We start from the raw sequence: 7935 nt of genomic DNA, 5'->3' as shown, positions 1-7935 counted from the left end.
CTACCGTCAGGAAGGAAAATCCGACTTATTTTTATATCTTTTCACAGGTAATGTAACATGTACCCTAGGGACTATTACGTGATTGTAAACGGCCCGCCAAATTGTCCCGACTGCAAACTTGTCATCTTGTTACTTGTTATTGAATATTATATTATGTTAAGCGCCTATTACATTAGTGCTCAATGCAGGTAATAACAGGTGAATAAATTCCTGTGTCTAAAAAAAAAATCGGCCAAGTACGAGTCGCACTCGCGCACGAAGGGTTCCGTACCGTTATAGAGGAAAAATAGGCAAAAATTGTTTATTTGTACGAGAGCCCCCCTTAATTTTTTATTTTATTTAAATGTTATTATTAATTATTAAAGTAGACATATAACTAAGGTCTTTATGTATATTTCAAGTGCCTAGCTGTTACCATTAATGATAACGAGCAAAAAAGGCCAAAAAAATAACGTTTCTTGTATGGGAGCCCCCCTTAAATATTAATTTTATTTTGTTTTTAGTATTTATTGTTATAGTGGCAAAAGATATACACAATCTATGAAAATTTCAGAAGTCTAGCTAAAGCGGTTATTGGGTTACAGCCTGAAGACAGACAGGCGGACAGACATCGAAGTCACAGTAATAGGGCCCCGTTTTTACCCTTTGGGTACGGAACCCAAAAAAAAACATATTATATTTGCAGCCGAACATAGAACAGCTCCTCCTTTTTTGGATGTCAACAGATAGTAAAGATATCATGGAAAAAGGGAAAAAATACTCACCCTCAAACTGATAACCATGCCACCATTTAATGCAACGTATTATTTAAGTATTCAAAGTCCGCTGCCATTATCTGTCTAGTGAGTAGTGAATGTGCCAGACAAAAACAAGCAGACATTGTATAATTAAATTATTAATCGCTGTATAGGTATTTCATATTTTTATTGGTAAGGTAGAAAATAAACACTTCTAACAGTTAATTTAAAGAACTAACACTAACTCTTTTGTTTAAAATATCAGTCATAAACATAAAGGTACTTATTTATTTCAGAAAGTCAACATAAAACAGTAGATATAATGTCTTCTGTAAGTAGTTATTTTTTTCAGTTAACTACAGAAAGTAAAATTTCATGTAAGTAAAAAAATTATGATTCATCCTCAGTCAAAAACCATTTTCATTTTTCCTTTGTAATTTTCTTTCAAGATCATCTTGCAATTAGTCGTGAGCGTGTGATGGGCGCTTAAAGGCTGTTTGGGCGGCGCAGGGCGGGCGGGGAGTCAGTCGCGGCGCGCCCGCCGTCCGGGCTAGACGTGTGTCGTGCGAGTGAGTGATATTGTGACTGTGTTACATCGGAACGGGCGCAGCAGTTATGAAAGGTAAGGGATTATATTCAGTGTATTTTAACTACATTTTTTAATTTACGGAGTATATTTAATACTTTTTTAATTTACAAAAACAATTTTGTTGAACTGATATTGAACTTTTTTTTATTTCGTTCGTTTTTACCTATGAAACGCTTTTATGTTTATTTTTCCATTTCTTTCGTCTACCCACGTTTTATATTATCAAAGTATGTATGTTAACATTTTTATTACTGCAATTAAATCACGAAATCGAATAATACCATCCGTTAACTTTTTACGACTCCATAGAATTATTGTTAATAGTTATTTTATTTTGTGTGAAAATTGTTTAAATGTTTGTTTCTAGAGTTGGTTTTATTGCATTTATCTCCAAGTTATTATCATGTTTCATTGTTTATTATAACTTTATTATTTATATATTATATATGAATAATCCTTCGTTTAAAAATAGCACAGTTACCACAAAGATATTATATTATAATATTTATATTGTGCACTAAAGTTTTGCTTTAGATTAAAAATTACCAAATTAATTATAAGTAACTAGATGACGCCCGCATCCCCGTTACGCCAAAATTTGTTTATCGCGTGGGAGCCGTACATTATTCGGGAAAAAATATCATATTATGTCCTTTCCCAGGACTCAAAGTGTCTTTGCCAAATTTCAACAAACTCGGTTCAGCGGTTTGGGCGTAAAAAGTAACAAACAGTCAGACACACTGTCGCATTTATAATATTAGTATGGAGGTAAATGCGAAAAATATGCGTCCGTATGTCGTCTCCAGGCTATTGAATTTTGATTGAACTTTTCCCGGAAAAGGTAAAACTTTCCGTTTTCATTATAAAAAACTGTACGGTTCTCGAGTTTTATACGAACCAAACGCAATTTTTGCCCAATTTTGGGGTATTATTATGGTTTATTTTTTCAATTATTGAAAAAATAAACCATTGCTTATAGCAATGTTGATCACTTCTGCAGTCTTTTGCGCATATGAATATTTAAAGTGCTGTCTCAAAACCTCAGATATTACTTGGTAATTCTCAAAATCAATCGCTTCGTTTAAATGTAACATTATCCGCATTCAAAGACGTTGCATGATAACTTTAATTTAATGTAGAGTTCGACAGAAACAGATATGTCAAGTGTCAACATATTCATTAAATTAAAGCATAATAATGGACATTTCAGATGTTATTTGAGGTTGAAATTGATGTAAAAGACCGTTTCTTGTACAAAGATTTTTCTACCAAACACTTGACAGCTTACACGTCGTAGTATTTTGCAAACGGGTCACCTGATGGAAAGCAACTGCCGTCGCCCATGGACATTCGCGACATCAGAAGAGTTGCAACTTGCAGATGCGTTTCCGACTTTTTAACTTTTAAGAGGGAATACGTTCTTTTCTTGAACGTTTGCAGGTAATGGTTAGTTTTATACTAAAACGAGATTAATCAAATCTAATACACCTATGTACCTCAAGGTATATGTAACATACAATAAAATCGTTAGTACATGTGTACGTCGTGAATCAACACGCTAATTAGCCGGTCGTGACGCCGCCTGTTGACGCTCGCACTTCCTTATAGTGCGGGAGCTGGACGGAAAAACTTAGGAGGTATCATTTACAATGAATTCCTTTTGATACCTGGTAGATTCCTTGCGCCTGTCTAGGTTAAAGTTAATGCAATGCAATCGTTAGTAGTTAGTTTATATATCGAATTAAGATTTGAAAAAAATATGCGATTTGATATTCTTAACCTATTGCAACACTTAGCAAGACAGACTTTATGTCAAATCCCATTTTTTACATCTAACTTCGCTCGTAGCACTCCTCCATCGTGGGTATCGCAGACACAATAGATTTTCAATTACTATGCGGTAGCCGGCTGCCGCTTGGGTATTGATGGGTTAAAAAAAAAAAGGATTCATTCTTATCCAATGGAAGAATGGACAAATTACAAAATGACAGCTTGAGAAAGAAATCTGTCATTTCAACCCAGTATTTATATTCTTTCACAATTCAGCTGTGATCAAAACGTCCTTTATAATGATATATATATAATCTTATCTTATATGTATATAAAAATGGATTTTCAAATGTGTTAGTCGCGCTAAAACTCGAAAACGGCTGAACGGATTGGGCTGATTTTAGTCTTAAAATATTCGTAGAAGTCCAGGGAAGGTTTTAAAGTGACACGATTTTATTATATTATATTACGAATTAGAGTTTGTGAGGTTGTGGGGGTGATATTATTATCTACTTAATCAATTTTGAAAATTCTTTTATCAATAGAAAGTCACGTTAGCTGTGATTCTCATTTCTCATAGGAAATAAAATGATTAAAAAAAAAAGGATTAAGTATTCATAATAATTCTGCCGGTACCTAAATTAAATATAATGGAATCAAAGCTTATGACAAATACAAAATCACGCAAGTATAATATTGTGAACTGACAAAAACCAGCTCTGTAATTCCCTGTAAAAACACCGTCACCTCCTGGACTATGCTTCTATACTTTCCATTCAAACGATTATTATTTGTCTCGTACGTCATTCACGATCTGAGAAAAATACGAGGTCGTTGTATGGGGGTCAAGAAAATCGTTACTCCGCGTATCGGTTACACGATGAGTGCTGTAAGTTGTAACAGATGAAAAACATTACCCGTTATTGAACAGTCGGGTAAAATTAGCCATATAAAATTTGATTGACTTTCTACTTTAGGGACCACACAAAACTGCTAGTTCGCATCGAATCGCAAATATCTACGGCAAAACTCATAAGTCATAAGTCATAATAATAATAATAATTTTTTTTTTAAATTTAAACCGACTTCCAAGGTAAAAACAATATTCTTAAAAATATGATCTAAAAAGTATGAAATAATTCTTATTCTTCATTAGCGCCTTTTTCAAAATTCGACTAAACCTCAACCAATTCTGTTCTCAATTTTCATTCGTTTGAAGTCGGTACCAGCCACATACCAGCCCAGGAACTGAGAGACTTGACATAGAACTTGAACTTAGCCGGTACCGATCCTTTTGAGCTAAAGGACAATAGATAAAATATTTGATGCTAGTTGACGGCCGCAACTTCGTTTTACAAAAACCGTACATTTTTCCGGGATAAAAAGTATCCCATGTCCTTTCCCGGGACTATGTATCTCCGTACTTTTCAGAAAAATCAGTTCAGCGGTTTAAAAGTGAAACGGTAACAAACAGACAGACACACTTTCGCATTTGTAATATTAGTATGTATATGGATGAAGTTTTGAACCTTTATTCGTATACATACTAATATTATTATAAATGCGAAAGTCTGTCTGTTACCTCCTCACGCCCAAACTGCTGAACCGATTTTGCTGAAAGGCATGGAGATAATTTGAGTCATAGGATACTTTTTATCCTGGAAAAATGTACGGTTCCCGCACGACAAACTAATTTTGGCGCAGTTGCGGGCGTATATCTAGTTATATTATATCCGTGCGTAGATTTTAAACTTAACGTTACACATACAATAGTCTGTAGATACTAGGTAACCAAACCATTAGTTTCGGTCATGTTTTGGGCGTTTTCGGCTAGCCCATAACCGCAAGTTTCAAGTTGCTTACTAGCTAGCTAACATGATCCTTTTATATATCAGACGTTCGAATAATTTGTGGTTTAGTTTATAATAAGAAAAAGCGGCCAAGTGCGAGTTGGACTCGCCCATGAAGGGTTCCGCAGCAGCAATAACGTTTATTTCTATGAAACTAAAAGGTTTTTGATTTGTTTTTATATTTCAGTTGATTTAATGAAAGTTAAATTAAGGTTTACCATTTATGACGTATAAAAAAAAACTACTTGCTGGATCTTGTTCAAACCAATTTTCGTTGGTAGTTTTTATAGTAATGTACATCATATAGTTTTTTTAGAATTATCATGCCCCTACTTTAGAAGTTAGAGGGGGGGGACACACATTTTACCACTTTGGAAGAGTCTCTCTTGCAAACTATTCAGGTTAGAAAAAAATGATATTAGAAAACTCAATATTATTTTCGAAGACCTATTCATAGATATCCCACACGCATAGGTTAGACGAAAAAAAATTTTTTTGTTTCAGTTGTACCTATGAGGACAACCCCCTAATTTTTTTTTTTTATAATTTTTGATAATTTTTCTATTTTTGTATCAAAACCTTAATGCGGTTCACAGACTACATCTACTTACCAAGTTTCAATAGTATAGCTCCTTTAGTTTCGGAGAAAAGTGGCTGTGACATACGGAAGGACAGACTGACAGACAGACAGACAGACATGATGAATCTATAAGGGTTCCGTTTTTTGCCATTTGGCTACGGAACCCTAAAAATTAAATGAAGAGATAAACTTTAATAATATCATCTATTCGGGAGCCATGATGCCACAGGGTGACCAGAGACAGACATGCAGGCATGTCAAACTTAGAACACGAGAGGTGATAAAAAAAATGCGATAGGCCATCAGTTATGTCCACACTGTGTACTTTCATCTTCAATTTTCGTCATTAACTTTCTCATATTGGCGCATTCAAAAATTGAATGCGTCAGGAAACGCAATGCCAATATTGTCATTTTTGAAGTTTTGGATACGGTTAGAGGGTATGCGTCGCGGGCATGCCTCAAGTTTGTCGTTGACTGCGCTATAACGCATGCCCTTGACGAACAGAAAAAGGCACAGTGTGGACAAAGCTATAGGGGTTAATACTTAACTAGCTATTTGACCGAGTTTTGCTCGGTATTCGATAAAACTATTCCTAGCTAGATCGATTTATCGCCCCCGAAACCCCGTGTATACTAAATTTCATGAAAATCGTTGGAGCCGATTCCAAGATTCCAATTATAATATATACAAGAATTGCTCGTTTAAACATATAAGATATATTGTGTGTGTTCGGCAAGAAATTCGTTTTTTGTGCAGGAACCGCACATTTTGACAAGTATAAACTATTGTATGTCCTTTTCCGTGATATAAAATGTCACCATATTCATTCGGTTCGTTGGTTTGAGCGTCGTTTCGTTATTTTGATTCGTCAAGACTCAAAATGCATAAAGTTAATATACCTAGCGGAATAGAGCAACAAACTCGAGCTGTTAAACGTAACCGTAATTGGTTGTGAAAAATATGTGTACGTATACACTTACACAAGCATGATTGAACATGATTTCTATGAGATTAAATTGTCAACGTACGGCACGTGCCGACTGGACGTCACAAAGAGTGCTGCTGTCATGTATCACACGCTTCGATCAGTATATTAGTGATCGAAGATCACAGGCCTTTTTTTACCACGCAGTGTTACTGATAGTGACATCTCTCTTGCTCAGGCCTTTGTTTCTCTATTCCGCTAGCCGCTAGGTATATTAACTTTATGGTCGTATGCTATTATTTTGACGTACGATTTTGCTGTTTGATATTTTGATTCGTGACCGAAGTTGTTTCATTAAAATAGCAATACGTTTTAGTATCTCGGTAATGCTAATCGATATAGTATGCGTTCATTGAAACATTTTGTCATTGCACTAAATATACATCGTACAACCGACAACCCAATTTTTTTATTCTCTACCTTACTACTAAAATATTAAGGTTCAAAAGTAACAAAATACTTATGTTCCGGATTGTACATAACACAGTAACTAATTCTCAACGCTATCACCATTATATTAAGGTTCAAATGTGGCAATATATTAATGTTTTCGACTGTACATAACACAGTAATATGTACATAGTTGGCAGCGGCTGCCGATCGCGTCACGGGCCTTGGTGAGTGACTCCTTATCAGTGCTGATAAGCCGCCGATAGAAAGCTTACCACTTTACTAGTATGTGGGTTTTAGTCGGAATTTTTATGTCGAGTATGTGGAGAAGTAGCTATACCATAGTTAGTAGTTACACTCACAGACAGACAGACACGTCAAACTCATTTCTTTTTTCGTCGAGAGAAAAAATGATAAACTAATAAATTATAAAGCTAAAGAGTTTGTTCACTTGAACGCGCTAATCTCAGCAAATACTGATCCGATTTGAAAAATTCTTTCAGTGATAGATAGTCCATGTATCGAGGAAGGATATAGGCATTATAGGCTATGCATATAATATTATCGCGCTTAGACTAAAAGGAGCGAAGAAATAGAGAAATAAATGAAAAAATGGGAAAAACATATTTGAACGTGCTTATCTAACGAACTACCGGAGCAGATTTTATGTTATTTAACACAGAATATGTAAAGTAGAACATCGTGGAGCTACCGTTAAGGGGACATAGCTATTTTTTTTAATGTACGGTTTTCGCGAAATTCCTAATCCCAGCAAAAACATTTCATGTAAAATGTTACCTCGACGACCACAAAAGGTTTGCCCTGTGAAAAAGACATCCGATCTAATGTAGAGCCAAGCTTCTAAATCTACGCTGCCTAACTCTATCGACCCTTAACTCCAACAAATTCTACATAATCTGATCTGATCTGAAGTCTTTTTCACAGGGCAAACCTTTTGTGGTCGTCGAGGTATAATTTTACATGACATGCTTTTGGTGGGGTTTCAGTCCTTTTTGTAAGTTGCTACTTAC

At 35.1% G+C, this 7935-nt stretch overlaps 1 protein-coding gene across 2 annotated transcripts in view; it reads left to right on the top strand.

The window, feature by feature from the left end:
- Positions 1-1276: 1276 nt before the first annotated feature.
- LOC121737305 (high affinity cAMP-specific and IBMX-insensitive 3',5'-cyclic phosphodiesterase 8) overlaps positions 1277-7935 on the top strand; it is a 225531-nt gene continuing 218872 nt past the window's right edge. For both annotated transcript variants that reach the window (XM_042128937.1, XM_042128936.1), the window contains exon 1: positions 1277-1359. The gene's annotated coding sequence lies outside the window, so the exon portion shown is untranslated. The remainder of the gene's footprint in view (positions 1360-7935) is intronic.

The sequence above is a fragment of the Aricia agestis genome, chromosome 20, assembly GCF_905147365.1.
Source record: "Aricia agestis chromosome 20, ilAriAges1.1, whole genome shotgun sequence".
NCBI classification, from domain to species: Eukaryota; Metazoa; Arthropoda; class Insecta; order Lepidoptera; family Lycaenidae; genus Aricia; species Aricia agestis.
The sequence above is the reverse complement of the archived record's forward strand: the minus strand, read 5'-3'. Positions and strand labels throughout refer to the sequence as shown.